This window comes from Lepisma saccharinum, chromosome 3 (assembly GCF_977018435.1).
Source record: "Lepisma saccharinum chromosome 3, izLepSacc3.1, whole genome shotgun sequence".
Lineage (NCBI taxonomy): Eukaryota > Metazoa > Arthropoda > Insecta > Zygentoma > Lepismatidae > Lepisma > Lepisma saccharinum.
Window position 1 is genome coordinate 123,344,229 of NC_139231.1, and position 15,432 is coordinate 123,359,660.

At 38.8% G+C, this 15,432-nt stretch overlaps 1 protein-coding gene across 1 annotated transcript in view; it reads right to left on the reverse strand.

Annotated features, from left to right (window-relative positions):
* Positions 1 to 15,219, reverse strand: part of LOC145985663 (uncharacterized) — a 64,114-nt gene extending 48,895 nt beyond the window's left edge. The window contains exon 1 of the mRNA XM_083119733.1: positions 14,823 to 15,219. The gene's annotated coding sequence lies outside the window, so the exon portion shown is untranslated. The remainder of the gene's footprint in view (positions 1 to 14,822) is intronic.
* Positions 15,220 to 15,432: the final 213 nt, after the last annotated feature.

Below are 15,432 nucleotides of genomic sequence, written 5' to 3' on the forward strand. Positions count from 1 at the left end.
AAAAATAAGAAGTATATCAATTGTTATTTCTTGATAGGCTGGACACATCTGCAATCATATACTGTAGTAGTGAATCTTTCTTCAGAAAGAAACTTGTATCACTTGTTCTTGTGTTTCAGCTAAAATAACCTATCTATCTACGTGGGTTCGAAATTTAATAGTGGCAACACTGCTGTATATACGCCATGAAACGGAACAGTTGCTTCTCACTTATACCACATGTACCGCCAGGACAGACCATCAATGCGCAGTATTACTGTTCATTTTTGGAACATTCAAATTCAAATTTTCTTTATTAAAGTGCGAGGTTCAGCCCGTGGCTGTTCTCCCACACAACCTGCGTTGCGAAAGAAGGGGACACTTCCTGCTGAATCCTCCCATCATTTTGCAGGACAATGCTCGAGCGCAAGTAGCGCAACCTGTGGCTGATTTGTTAGCTCGATGGGGCTAGCAGATGCTCTACCAGCCCCTGTGACTTTGATTTGATCATTAAGGTGAAGCTTCCGAACTGTTCCAGAGATTCTTCAGGCAATAGACCTCTCCATTGAAACCATCAACAGAACAGGCACTGCTACAGAAATACTACCACTTCTACATCGCTGGCAACTGTTGTACACAATGCTGGTGACTACATCGAAGGGCTGTAATAGCTTCACAGAGGTATCTCTTTTGTATTATTTGAGAATTAATAGTTACCACTATTAAATTTCAAACCCACGTCAATCTCTTTCGTTCTTCAATTATGAATAATTAAATTATAATTCAAATAAAATCTCGCGCAATAAAACGTTTCCTGGCAGGCTTTGCTTCACAGCGCAGCGTTGCGTAACTTAGTATCCAAGAACGGAAGTACCTAAGTCTAATTAAATGCTTTATTGATTTCGTAATATAAAGACAATATAACTATAACAATAGACAGTTACTCGAAGGTTAAGCCCATAATGTCTCGCCATAACAGCAAAGGAGATGATTATAGAGGACATGTACAATAAAACTGCCATAAAATTAATCGGAGTAATTAAATGTTCACAGATACAGTGAAGTTAACATCCATTTCCTTCATTACTTAGTAGTGAGAATGAAGATGAAGAGATGAATATTACAAGTAATTCATCATTTACACGTCAGATTATGTAGTGGGTACTACGATGGAAACCTTTCGTTAACCTAACATAGAATTATGTTCACGTTGTCAGTTTGGTTTTAAATCCACTTTGTACCCATAGGCTAATCAGGACTGGATATGCAGCTTAAAGTGGACCACTGTGCAATGTGCCTCCACTGGAGTTCGAATCCGGGGCTCCTTCATTGCAAAGTAACGGCGTTATCACTGTCATCGGGGAGGCCATTGATTTTTTCTTATGCAGCAAAAGAAGTTTGTGGTTCGCAAGTACCACGCTGCAAACGTACAAGTCCTGAGTTCGAATCAAAAATTGTTGCTTCCATGCAGTTGTAGTTTCTATGCACTTCGCCAATTAAACCTCATCGTCGCGATTGACAAAAAAGGAATAAAGTGATACATAATAAACAAAAATACGATAGAATCCATACATGTTTTGGGGTGTAGAGGTCCCAGTATTGGAAGGTACTTACTGGCTGACTGGACGCTGACTAAGGGAAATCTTCTGTGGAGCTTTAAGTTGCCCTTATTTATACAGAGTGCCCTTATACAGGGGTCAGCTTTTACCATAGGCATGGCGATTTTTGTTTTTAGTGCTCATGTAAGTTTGTATTGCTTCAATCTTTGAAGTTAATATCCATAAAATGAGTATTGTAAAGATACGCCATGTTTTTACATTGCCAGACATGTCTTAAGTTGTCTCGTATGACGGGAGTTGTAAAGCGTACAGTAACATATACGTTTATTTTATTAGTAGTCTGCAGTATGGTGTTGTTGTTTTTTGTTACTATGTTCTTGTAGAAAAGATATAGGCTACACTGGTTGCTTGCTTTAAGCGTTGGGAATCTTTTTTCTTCTTCATGTCTTTACATCGCAAAAGTCCACTTTACTCACGGTAGGCCAAATCGGAGCTGGACCTACAGTGTAAAGTGAGAACAGCCGAATCACTATGTGCTTTATCACTACGCCTTGGGTGAGGCCAATTATATATAAATAGGTAGATAGCTGACTTGCCGCGGACGAGTGAAGCCACACAGGAGTGCTCCGTGTACCGCAAGAACCCGTTGGCTGTATGCGCGATAGCCGTAGTTATGGTTATTTCTTGCAGCGCATATAACTGCATAACCCTGGAAGAGCCTGGGTCGGATGTTTCTTTTCATAGATATGTATATTTTAATTGTGTACCTACATTTCTAATACGTAACTATTTTATGTATATGTTACTAGAAATGTGAGAATACGTGAAAGGAAGCCAGTTCGTGTCTCGCTCTACATATTTTTTAAATTTTATATTATTTGTGAGACAAGCATAGGCGCTGACTTAGGAGAGTGAGGCACTTTCTCCCCCCTCTCAATTCCTCAAGAAGTATATACATTATGCGTAAAAAATATCGTCAATCTTGCTTCCCCCCCCTTTCCCCAAATATTTATATGAAGTTGTGGCCTCTGGGGACAAACTACGTATATGTTATTAATATTTCCCAAGACTTGAGATCGAGGTATTTTTGTGTGTAGCCTCAACACAGTTTGTAAACCCCGGGAATTATCTGTTAACTTCTTATAAAAAAGGTAAGGAAGACAAGCATTTCTTTTTAAATCATGGCATGGAATTTTTTCATGGCGACATATTTATTTCGTAACTGCTACACAGTTTGATAGCCCCTGGAAGTTGGTTAACGTATCAAACAAAATGCAACTTTGGTAATTATTTCTCTTTTAAGAGGAATAAATGTGGTAATGTTTTTCATAGCTGCTGCGCAGTTTGAAAAATCGCTGGAATTATTTGTTAAAACAGATAAGGGAGGTTTTTTCTTTGGAAAATGTAAAATTAACATGTATTTTGGGCAATTTCAAAGAATTTTCGATGTACAAAACCCGTTAACATTACAAACGTTTCTATTATTATTTATTAATAAATTGAGCGAACTGAATGGTATATTTTATGTTCTGGCACGTATCCAGAAATATATTTCAGAGGCTGAGGGTCTAAACCAAGTTGGGTTCGTGTTTTAAGTCCACTTTATGCACAGTAAGGCTAATTGGGACTGGACCTACAGTTTAAAGTGGGATCCGAATCACCATGTGCCTCCACTGGGTATCGAACCCGGGCCTCTTGATTACAAGGCGACGACGCTACCAATGCGCCATCGGGGACGCTCTAGTCTGAACCAAGTGATTCAGAAATAATAATAATGACAATAATATATAAAATTATACGTTAATATTATTTATAGATTTACTCATAATGTGTAAATAAATTAATATTTTATTATTATTACATGAATAGATAAAAAGAACAGATTTAAGAATAGAGATGTAACAGCTTGTATTCAATATCTAGCGAGCGCATAATTACGATCAACAAAACTTATGTAATAGTAACTTTTCTGGCAAGCAACAATAAAATAAAGAATGGAATATTTTTATGTGGCCGCGGTGGCTCAGTCGGTAACGCGTCTGACTACCATGCTCAAGGTCCCGGGTTCGATCCCCGGCCGGTTCAAATCCGGGAACTTTTCTAACGGTGGAAGCGGCCCCGGCGCCTACCCAGCGTCGAATAACATGGGTACCTGGGGGAAACCCTGGGGGGTAAAGGCGGTCAGGGGCGTGATGCTGATCACATCACCCCCACTCACGACCGGATCAAGAAAGTGTGGGGCGTTACCCCCACACCCCCTATACGCCTTCATGGCGTGGTGCTATGCACAGGGGAACACTTTACCTTTTATATTTTTATAAAAAAAGATACAGAATAGAAGCATTGAGAGAAACCTATGTTAGATCGAATTTTCGAAATGTTCGTGAATATATGCACATTATTATAAATAGTGGTGTGCATAAATCTTCCTTGGTACTTCCATATAAAGCCGCATGATCGCAATATAATCCTTGCCTTCCAGTAAGTTAGGTGGAAATAAATAAACAAGTGGTAAACAAGGACATTTACATTATTATTAGTACTCGATAAGTCTTTTGGGGGTCCGGAAGTATTTTTGCCTGACTTTCCATTAATTTAATAACAGTGAATGAATTTTATTGCATAAAAGCAACTCACAATGTGTTAGAGTGATATTATTTCCGTAACAGCTCTGGCCGTTCTGCGCTTGCACCTTGGGAGCGAGTCATAACTCCCGACGCCTCCAATCAAGAAGTGATCCGCTGACGTCATCTCTACTCTGCGCCTATAGCTAACTCTATTGCTCACACTGTACACTGCTCATAGGCTCGCTGGCTAGACCCGCGCAGTCAGCTGGTGATGTTCCGAATGCACTCGGACTTCTACGAATTAATTTTTCATCGTTACAACATTTCTCCCAACACAAAAACTGGAAAAAAAACCTCGAAATTAACATTCGTAAGCATAGCTCCCAATGAAGGGACCCACTCTTCCTGCCGTACATGGCTGCATGCACGAGTGGCTTCACCCGCGACCGTTGAGGAGAGGCGGAGTCAGCTAGCCATATAAACATCATTGGGTGAGGCCGACGCACACTGGCACATGTCGCTATTTCTGTATTGCTCGTTCCTGCGCAATTGTATCCAAAAGCATCTTAAATCGACAATTTCTTCTCTACAGCCTGTCCCAAGAGTCCGTGGTGCAACGCCACGCATAACTGCAGGAAGGGGAGAAAGCGAGTGGGCGAAGCGAAGCAGTTCAAACGGCTGTAGTAGCGTTGCCCCCGCCCCTCCATGTAATCAATCTCTCTTCATCCCATACGCTCACTGGTCAAGCCCTCTCGGATCACTAGCCCAATTCGGCGAGCCAGACAACTGAAAGATGCATCTGAGAGGAAACACGTGACTACCAACTTCCGGCTTAAGATCATCTTAGCTGAATCTCCGGACGACAGAAAAAGTCGTACGCGGTCTGTGGATGAAACTAGTCAACGCAACAACTAGCATACAAGGTGTAAAGGGAAAAAATACGGAGAATAACTATATTTAGGAAATAATGAAAAAAGCAGCTACTATTCTCGGAAAGGGGGTAAATATGGTATATCATCTTTGGTCATACGATTGTATTTAATTATTAAAAATAATTGTGTTCATTTTCATATTCAGCTTCATAATATTCCGAGTTCAATCAAAATATTTGTTCTGAAAAGAAAAAAAATGCTACCACGTTAGGTCTCATTATGGATATATACTTAGCATTCATTAAAGTAGATTGTATTGTTCAAATCTTGTGTCGAAGTCACGCTCTTCGTTCTTTGAAGCAGACGAGATATTCAGTGAACGAGGTCTTCATATAAAACGATGAACTTCTCTCACTTCAAACCAATATTTCAACATTTTCAAAGATCATTTATTTATCTTGAGTACAAAGAATGTTGTCAGACATCGCCATGTATAACTATAGCCATCCCCGCAATAACATTATCCCAAATCGCACATATCTCCACGGACGCCGCAATCTTGCAAGATCTTGTGCAGACGAAACGAGTCAACTTTTCCTTAACTTGCTCCGGCTGCAAGATGGCTGTAAGCCGTCTGAATGGCCGGACGCTTTCACTCCTTAAAACGTGACGTCAACTTCCGCCCGCCGAACGCTAAACTTGCAAGATCTTCAAGCCGACTCGAAGCTGTCTGGCCCGCCGAACGGGGCTACTACTTGCTTTCGTTCGTTTACTCCACAGCGTATAGATTCACGTACGTACTTTTACCAATTGACGTAATTTGGGAGTTGAGACCAAACTTTAGCAGGTGGGAAGGGGTAAATCGAACATGAGTCTTAACAAAAAAAAATTATGTCATAAAAATAGCGTCCAGGACTGTTTTTGTTACTCTTAAATTTGCGAAATCATTACTTTGCTTCTCAGTTCCGAGGAGGTTAATAAAATTAGCTTGTAAACTTTAAGGGTGAGGGCAAGTGCCCCCTTGCCTCCGCCAAGTTACGCCTATGCTTTTAACCTCTTCCCCTTCCCCATGTGCTCTGTAATACAGAGAGGCATATTATCACGTACCCTTCATTGTATTTGCACGAGGGATTTCGAATTAGGCTTTACGATAATTCCAACACATGGCCTTTTATGTAATCGCGTTTCTTCAACACTGCCTGGGTACGTGACCGAACAATAATTCAGCCCTAGCTAATCTCATGAAGATGGCGATGGTGTTTGTATGGCCTTGGAAATTGAGTGGACCTTGTCATGTGAGATATTATGTTCTCTTTGATTCGGTCTCCGCCTTGTGCCCCGCGGCCTCGATAAGATAACCGAAATGATACGAGTCCTTCATATTTGGAATTCGCATTTCAATGTTTATATCTTTGTTAGGCGGGATTCGGGACTATAATTACACAGAGGTCGTGTTAAGTTATAAATAACGGTTAGGCCAAATTACATATTAATTATATTTTTTATATTTCTATCGCAGCCTCGCAATAGTACGACAATAAACGACCGTCTCAGTACCGAACTTGAAAACCTGGACCGTAAGAGTCACGACCGGTCTCCCGTACACATAACGACGTTTGGCCCCGTGCCGGGGTATTAATGACACGTCATTTCGGGACCGTGAGTGCACTCGTTACAGGGTCATGATCGTCACCAACTCCCCTTGATAACGCCACTGTTTCATAAAGCAGGAACGGACAATTATTTTATTTCCTTTCCACGTATTCAGAGGCAATGAATCTCATATTTACATCCCAAGTTTGGTCCCGAGACGGCTGCTACTGAACTTCATAAACAACCTTGTGATCCACTTCCCTTGTACGTGTTGTTGAGAAGAATTACGTCTCACGTATATCGCTTTACGTACAAAATTTATGCGGTCTCGGGGTGAAGACGTTATAGAAATTGTACATCTTTGTAACTTACCGTTTGGCAGTAATAGATAGTTGTTATTGTTAATTTATGCGTCGTCGTATCTGTTAAAGATCCTAGAAACGGAACTACAGTCTACATCGATATTTTCGATACATCTCTACTCGATATATCAATATTCAACCGATGTCGCACAGCCCTTCCAGTATACTGTCTCGAGAATCTCTGGAGCGAACGAACGAATGCATGTTTCTGCGCAAGTAGTGACTCGACCAACGGACAAGTGTAAGTGAACGAGTTTCCGTGGAGGGGCGAAAACGACTGCCGCTACCTGCCTTTGCAGCAGCTTCGTCCGTCCATTAGCTTTCTCCCCTTCTCTACTTTTATGTGCGGCCTTGCCACACAGATTACCGGCATAGAGTACAGGTGCCATCTCTCTTTCTCCCCTCTACTGCGCGGAATAGCCAAAGTCACTCGCAAAGATACAGGTCGTCAACTATAAAATGTTCAACGTTCTTTTTCTATGTAGATTGCGACTCAGTAGATTGATGCAATCATTTCTAAGTTCCCTCTCGCATACAACACTGCTTACAAATCTCCCTATAATATAAATCGTTATCTATGTTCTTGATAACTCTTCCAGCCTGAGGAAGGCAAACTTCTCGACAACTTTGTTTGAAGAGCTTTGAAGGCGTGATGTTAGTATATTTATACTCATTCTTCAAAGTAAATGGTTATCATAAAGATTTGCAACCACGTTGTTGCAACAGCAATTCACGAGGGCAATAACACTTCACGAAATAGCTCCAGTTGCATTACGACATGCTGTGTTCACGAGGTGCACGACTGATGCACAGCAATGCGTTGTTTTAACAAGATGTTATATATTTCATAACTTGTAAAGCTGTTTTCCAAGTATGAAAAGCGTTTACAGGGGAAAAGACGTAATGGACATGGGAATGGCAGTGATGGTTCTAGCTTGGGTTTTCAAGGGTACAAGCTCACTAGTTATGGCAGAAATGAAGCCTTCTGAAAACATTACACAGTCAACTCCGCATACAACGAACCCCTATGAATTCAGCAAAATGGTCCTTGCCTTTCCTTAACCTGAATTGAAGTTAATAGCAGGTTAATTCTGAGCTTAATTGTGACAGAGAGAAAAAAAGACCTAAGTCAGAAGTAGTTTCATTGGCACAGAATCCGTTAATGAAACAAAATATAAAATATACTGCTGTATGAAACATAAAGCCAGTCTTAATATAACTTAATTTACTGTACATTGGAAAACTCAGTTATCTGTGACTGTTTAAGGCATACTGTTTTTATGGACATTTTTCTAATTCCTTTCCTACAGTCTGTTTTTTTTCTACAGCAAATTCGACATTGTCCACACGCTCGAAAAACGTAAGAAGTGTTTGTTTTGAAGTACTGTACTGTACTTATCACTCTAACAATGATCAATTTTCATTGACATGTCATACCTGGAATGTGACATGAACTGCAGGCAGAAAGTCAAAGTGAGAATAGCAATGGCAAAGAAAGTCTAGTAGAAGTGCTTTGTAGAACTTTGAACAAACAACTACGAGATTAATTAAGTGTTTTATGTGGAGTGGAATGTTGTATGACGCAGAAACCTTTTCCCTTCTAGAAAAGTGATGAAAAGCACTAGAAGCTTTAGAAATGTAGCCATAGTGAAGAATGGATCAAGTGAAATGGACAGACACAGGAAGAAATAAACCTGTGTTGGAAAGAGTTGGCGACAGAAGAGCAATGCTTGCTGAGAGTGATCAAGAAAATAAAAAGAAACTGCCTACTACAAAACACACTGCAAGGAATGGTTAATGGGGAAAGTATTTAGGGAAGAAGGCATCAGATGATATTAAGTTAAGTAGATCCTACACTGACATGAAATCTAAGACGTAAGATGGGAAAGCGTTGATGTTGGAGTGAAAAACCTACCGATTAAAGCAGAAAACGATGAATGAATTAATGAAATTATTAATATGACATTACTTACAAGTTGTAAGTATATAAATACAGGCATGTAGGCATATATTCAAAATTCTATTTCATATCTAAAAAGCACCACCATCTATACGTCACGGCTCCAACCTAACATGCCAATCACTGGCAGATGAAGTTACTCGTTCCACCTTCTTCATAGCACCGGTTTCTGGTGACGTGTGTCTCACTTCCGACAACATATTCATGCTTTACGACCTGAAAGAACCTGTACGTATCACCTAACTTTGGAACTGTCGGAGTGACTTAAGAATAATTTCAGCGTCTTAGATCCGTTTACAATCCACTTAGGATACTTCCTATTTGTCAATACAAATAGAAGTAACTTTTAGCATCATATGGCAAATTAAACTTAAAAAGGATTTTCTACTGAACAGGAGTCAGGATATCATCAGAGGAGTTGGCACGAGACATAAATAAAGTTTGGTCGTAAATTTGAGAGTTGCTCCTAACTGGTTCTTTACTTATGCGGAAGCGTGCGGACAACTCGCTAGGCAACTAGCGTGACGTTAACCTTGTCATTGCTATTTATTCATGCCTGCATTGCAATACTCAGTAAAGGTGAAATAGTTATCTAACATTAGCTAATAGTATTGCGAAATGTGCTCTGGGTATTCCGTTACACTGTCGTTAAGGTGGTATATTGTAGGGGAGTTGCGAGGTACCCTTGTTTCCAGCTCTGCACTCGCAATTTTTATCTCAATAGTAGTAATAATACAAATAGTAAATATAACATAAAATCAAGTTCATTTTAGTAGAGATTGAAATGAAGTGTTGAGTTTTCCGGTAGCTACATACACAGAACCAAAAATATGTCAAACTACACATACATGATGACTTCAGAAACACATAAATGTGAATAAACTGCTAATGGTGCACTTTCGGTGCATCAAAATACATAGAAATGCATCAAGGTGTACTTTTATCAGCTGCTGTTCAGTGTGATGTACCAAAAGTGCATCCTATGAATTGGCCAGATACGATCATTGTTCAAGAAAAACAAAATTACACGTTCAAATGTGTCAATTGATGTACCGAAAGTGCATATACTTGATTTGATGCATTTCAAGTTCTGTGTTTAGACATATTTGAAGTGTATTGACTCCAAGTTAGTCTATCTGCAGCGTCGGTAGTTAGGACGGACAAGTGGGGATAGTTGCCTCCCCACTTTTTGTATCTTTTTGTCCTCTCACTTTGACCTCTTAATACTAATCCTTGTCTACCAAGAAAAAATAAACTGTCCTTTCCTCCGCTCCCCAGTTTTGGCACCCAATCACCCCCACTGTCTGTCTGTAACCACACATTTAAAAAATGTTGCTTCATTCAAATCACATGCCTTAAGTTTGTTATTAAAATTTTAGGAAAACACTGAGGCTGCTGACCAAGGCAGTCTTTATGTTCGTAAAGGAAGAAAAATACACCATGGTATACACGTGACGTTTCCACCCTGATACAGGGTGCAAACTGCCTTCGTCACCAGCTATAATGTTTTTTTCCTAAAAGGGAAGCAAGGCTTCATCGCTTTACCATTAAAATTTTGATCCATCAGAAATACATGTTTGAAATACAGTATCTTTAATGGAAAGTCACATCCTGTTTCTTGTTCGGTAAACCTTTTAATAAAGCATAACAACGCACAATAGACAAATGAAATATACCATATTAAAAATAAAGAGCAGGGTTATCCTAGTGATGGCTTGCAGAAATACATGTTGGTTACTGGCAGGCACTGTGGAAGGAATACATTAGATAAAGAGAAGATTTTTTCCAAAAATGTCAAAGGCTTCCATATTTTCTATAATGCTACGTATTCTTGTTAGGGCAATTGGAGGTTGATACGCCACTGCTCTCTTGAAACTAATCCACATACACGCAGGAAATTCCACCAGCGAATTTGAACTTTCACATCCGGTTGCAGAGAACGAGGTCGCAAGCGTACAAGCAAGAATTGCGAATTGCAAGTGTTTTGTTGTCGTGCTCAAAACGAAGGCACCCTTACTTGTTCAAACCAGTTACATCCAGTTCTTCAATTTATGCCACGACACGATATGTTAATGAAGGTGCGTTTTGCACCAATAGTTCTCTATTATATCATGGGACTCCCCGATTGCGCAGTGGAATCGTCGTCGTCTTGTAATTGTAATCAAGGGGTCCCGGATTCGATACCCCGTGCAGGCACATAGTGGTTCTGATCCCACTTCAAACTGTAGGTCCAGTCCCAATTAGCCTTATTGTGCAAAAAGTGGACTTAAAACACCAACTCAATCAATCATTCAACTCTATTATATCGTGGCTAATAAAATTTCAAATTTACGGTTTTAGGATACTGGGTTTAATAAATATCTAATATCCAGATACAAATTAATCTGCATTTAGATGCAGGTTTAACAATAGAGGCTAGGAGAGAGGGTCAAGGAAGGCCGCTTGGCTCTCTTTGGAAGAAATAAAATGCCTGTCTAATCTTCTTATGTATTCCTATTTTATATATATATATAGTATATTGCCTTCTATATTATTTTGAGTTTCGATTATCATCACTTTTTTTGCCTGCTTACTTCCTCCCTCTTAATCATCTTTTTTTCTCCTCCCGGTTTCTGTTTCACTTTCCTCTTGGCTCTCTTTCTCTCTCTCGTTCTCTATCCCTGCATGTCTCACTTCTTTATTTCTCACTTACTTTCATCTCTTCTAGTTCTTTTTCCCCCCTCTTCCTATCTGTCTCGCTTCTTTATCATTCTTTCTGTTCCTCTTTCTTGCTTTCTTATTTTTCTTTCTTTCCTTTTTTCTCTGTCTCTCGCTTCTATATTTTCTTTCTTCCTCTCTCTATCTCTCCCTTTTTGTCACACTCCTTCATTTCTTTCATCTCCCTTCTTCCATCTCTCTCTTTCTCTCTGTATGTTGTGGTTCCTTTAATATTCTTCCATTCTCTCACTCGTTATCGCTTCTCTCATTCTCTTTTCTTTCCCTAACAAAATGGTCCTTTTATTATGTTTATCCCTTTCGGAAAATTTTGTGGCGTTGCCAATGGTTTTAAAGGTCTCATTTCTGTACCCATATTGAAGACCGTGTTCTGACGTCATCGCGGTATTCCTTTGTTATTAGGTTAGGCTTGTAGGTTTAGTTATCTTAGCATAAATAATAACTTTTAGGTCAATTCCAGAAATATTTCATCATACTTATGCTGAGAGAACTACCTAACAAGCATAACCTAACCACGAATGCATATCACAGTGACGTCAGAACACGAAGTGTCTTCAATATGAGTGCGGACTTATAATTCCGCATGAAATCACCCAGAAAAATTTCCAAATGACACCTACCAATTCAGATTTCAATGAATCTTACACCAAACAGAGACTGCATTTAATTGTATAACATACTTTATTCCCCACAAAATTGGACCTACATATTTTTATGTAAGCAAGGTCAAAAGTCACATCATATGACCTTGAAGTGAAAATTTCAATATTTTCATATAAATATATATTTTATGAAAACTATGCTCCCTTAGCTTCAAAGCAAGCCCAAGATGAAAGTTATACCATAATTGGAAGCAAAGTTTGTAAGCATATACATTTTACATTTCTTATAATGTTGGTAACCCTGCTGTATGAATATCGTGTATGACTGAGGGCTAAAATTTTGCATAAAGTTACTTATGTCTTCTACCATCCTACCAAATTTCATGAAAATCTGAATTGGTTGGGTTGTAAAGCTATTTTTTGTGGTGATTTGGCACGGACCATATGTATGTACATAAAATTTGTTTTAATGAAGATTTATTAATAGAAGCAGTCCAAATGTCACTAATTTTATTTTATAACCTTTCAGAACATTCTTTGAGCTTCAATTTGAAAATAAATTGGTATGATAACTGCTCTGCCTTTTAGTGGTAATGCAATTTTAGTAACGTCAGACGTTGACACAAAAAAAATCAACATTATAAAAAAATACAAGATTTTTTCTGACTCTCATCGCAAAGGAATCTTGGTGGCAACTTTTTAAATGGAATATACATATATCTATGACCTTTAGGGAAAAAATCAAAGTGATATGTCGATTTGACTCTGAGATAAGTAGGAACACCATCATGACCTCGGAAATGACAGATCCGTGTAAAATTCTGAAACCTTAGCCTCCTGTTTCTCAGTAACTATGAGGTCTACAGAATAAAACAATTGCATGTGTTCATACCTTGGTAGTATTAACAAATACAGCAAGTTTCATTGAAATCTGAATCGGTTGGTGTCATATCCTGGGTGATTTGACATGGAATCAGTCTGCGATAAGTGAGACGCTGGTTGTTGACTGTCGCAAGATTGATTGAACAATGCACTTCTTTCATCCCTTCCCTCTAAGTTCCTCACTTCTTTATGTCTCTTCTGTTTGCTTGCTCTATCTCCCCCTCCCCTCTTTCTCTCTCTTTGTGTATACAGAGTTATGTAGGTTGCATAACATTTAGGATATTTCGACGGTTGTCATTTGATTCATAAAGGATATTGCACGTAAAATAGTTGGTACTATGTAGGAGAAAAAAATGAATTAAAAACGGACCAAAAGTCATGTTCTCTACATTTTATTCGTTATATGTGTTCATCTTACAGACTTTCATGAAGAATCCCGGCCTGAATGTTATTTGTGAGTGCTCCTTCATCAATTTCATCATATCATCACTCATCTTCATCTTCGCGATTAGCCAAAATTGAAAGAAAGCTAAGTAAAATTAAAATGAGACCAATCAATCTTCTAAATTGTGTTTGGCTTATCTAATTTTGACCAACCTTGAGGATTAAAATCAGTCCAATTTTTTAACTTGTAACCATCTTTACAATATTCAGTATTCTTGTAACGTTATTACTCTATTTGAGTCTTTGTGTGCTGATTTTCCAATTGTCCATTTCCTTTAAGCCTACGAATTATTTAATTTGTGGTTTGCTACTTCATTCCACTTATATCTGCCTTTCTTTAGCTTACATTTTTCTGGAGATTATTTTCTCCCTTTTCACTACATAATTTACTTCTTTAATCCCTAATCCCTTCTTATATTCCCTACTTTTCTTTTCTCCTCTGTAATGATTATTTCTCCCTCCCTTTTCATGGATATAGATAGCCATTGTTGAGGACGAGATTTGTGGTTCATACTAATATTTAAGGCCATTTAACCTCGGGCCTCTAATTTATAATATTATGTAAAACCCAGCCTGGACAGCATTGATGCTCTTTTACTTTTATTAATAACCATGATATAAAACAAAAAAGCTGCCACATTACTGTATAATTTAAAGCTTAGTAATAAAAGTAACGTATTTGTATTGTGTCGTATATTCTCAAATGCAGTTTTCTATTTATTTAAAAACAAGAGTTATGCTTGCCAACTTCAAGAAAATAATATGTTTTTAGCAGTTAAGATATAATAATGTTATCATTGGTACAGTGGAAATTTATACAAAATAACAATATTATAACTGCTCTTGCTGTGGCAGGTAATTGTCCTTAATATTATGATGAAATAGCAGTTTCATTTACGCTACTTGATCCGCAGTTGGAATGGTGAAATCTCTGATGCAATTCCGTTAATTCTTACGATGAAGTCATAATTATGCGACCTAGACGCCTGTGATTTCACCGTCCGAAAAATTATTTTTTTACAGTGTTAGGTGGGTTTCGTGGTCACAGAGGGCGGTATTCTGCGACAAAGGAAACAAGGAATACAAAATTCGAACTGATTCACTGAAATGTCCTCCACCGAGAATGAAACATGGCAACTTTCGATTTCCCGTAAATTAAATATACATCTTCACAGACAGTTACTGGAAAACATAAAATAAAGAACTTAAAACATGTAAACTGCGATGCAAAAACACTCACTCCATAGCTATCAGTTGCTAACATGAACTGCACATAAGAAAACTTACATGATGTTGAGTTCCTATCAACAAGGCTAACTTCGGGAATCGCCAAACTTAACCAGTGATTCATTAGGCCGAACTCTCTCTGCTGAATCCACTCGCGTTCCACTTCTCATGAGAATGAATCGAAACAGCTTGACGTAAACGAATGATTACGGGTTACACAACGTTTGTCTTATCGAAGAATAGCACAGATAACAGCAATTTTCCCTTCATTCCTTCAACACAAAACAAGCTAGGAAAGGCTTGCAGAAAAAAAATTGCCCATCCGCGATGGATCAGTTAGTGTACATATGCGAAGGACGTTGGTGTGCACGTGGTACAGCTTACGACAGCATCCGCGAGTTCTGGTGGCTAAGTTTAAAACATCGAGCTTACGTTAATCCTGTCCGCTTCGCACAGCTGCTCGCCAACTAGTGCCAAGATCAAGGCCACTGACTGACTGCGGTAACAGGTTTCGACGCAATCGGCAACCTTTCTTAACATTAGTTCCGTCTAGTTCTCTGCACTCGCACATCTAGTTGGTTATACGCAGTGGTGCCCCAAGAACTTTCGAAAGGGGGGTTAAATACACTTTTTCTTTTAGTCAATCCTCATTTTGTCACCTTCTCCTGCC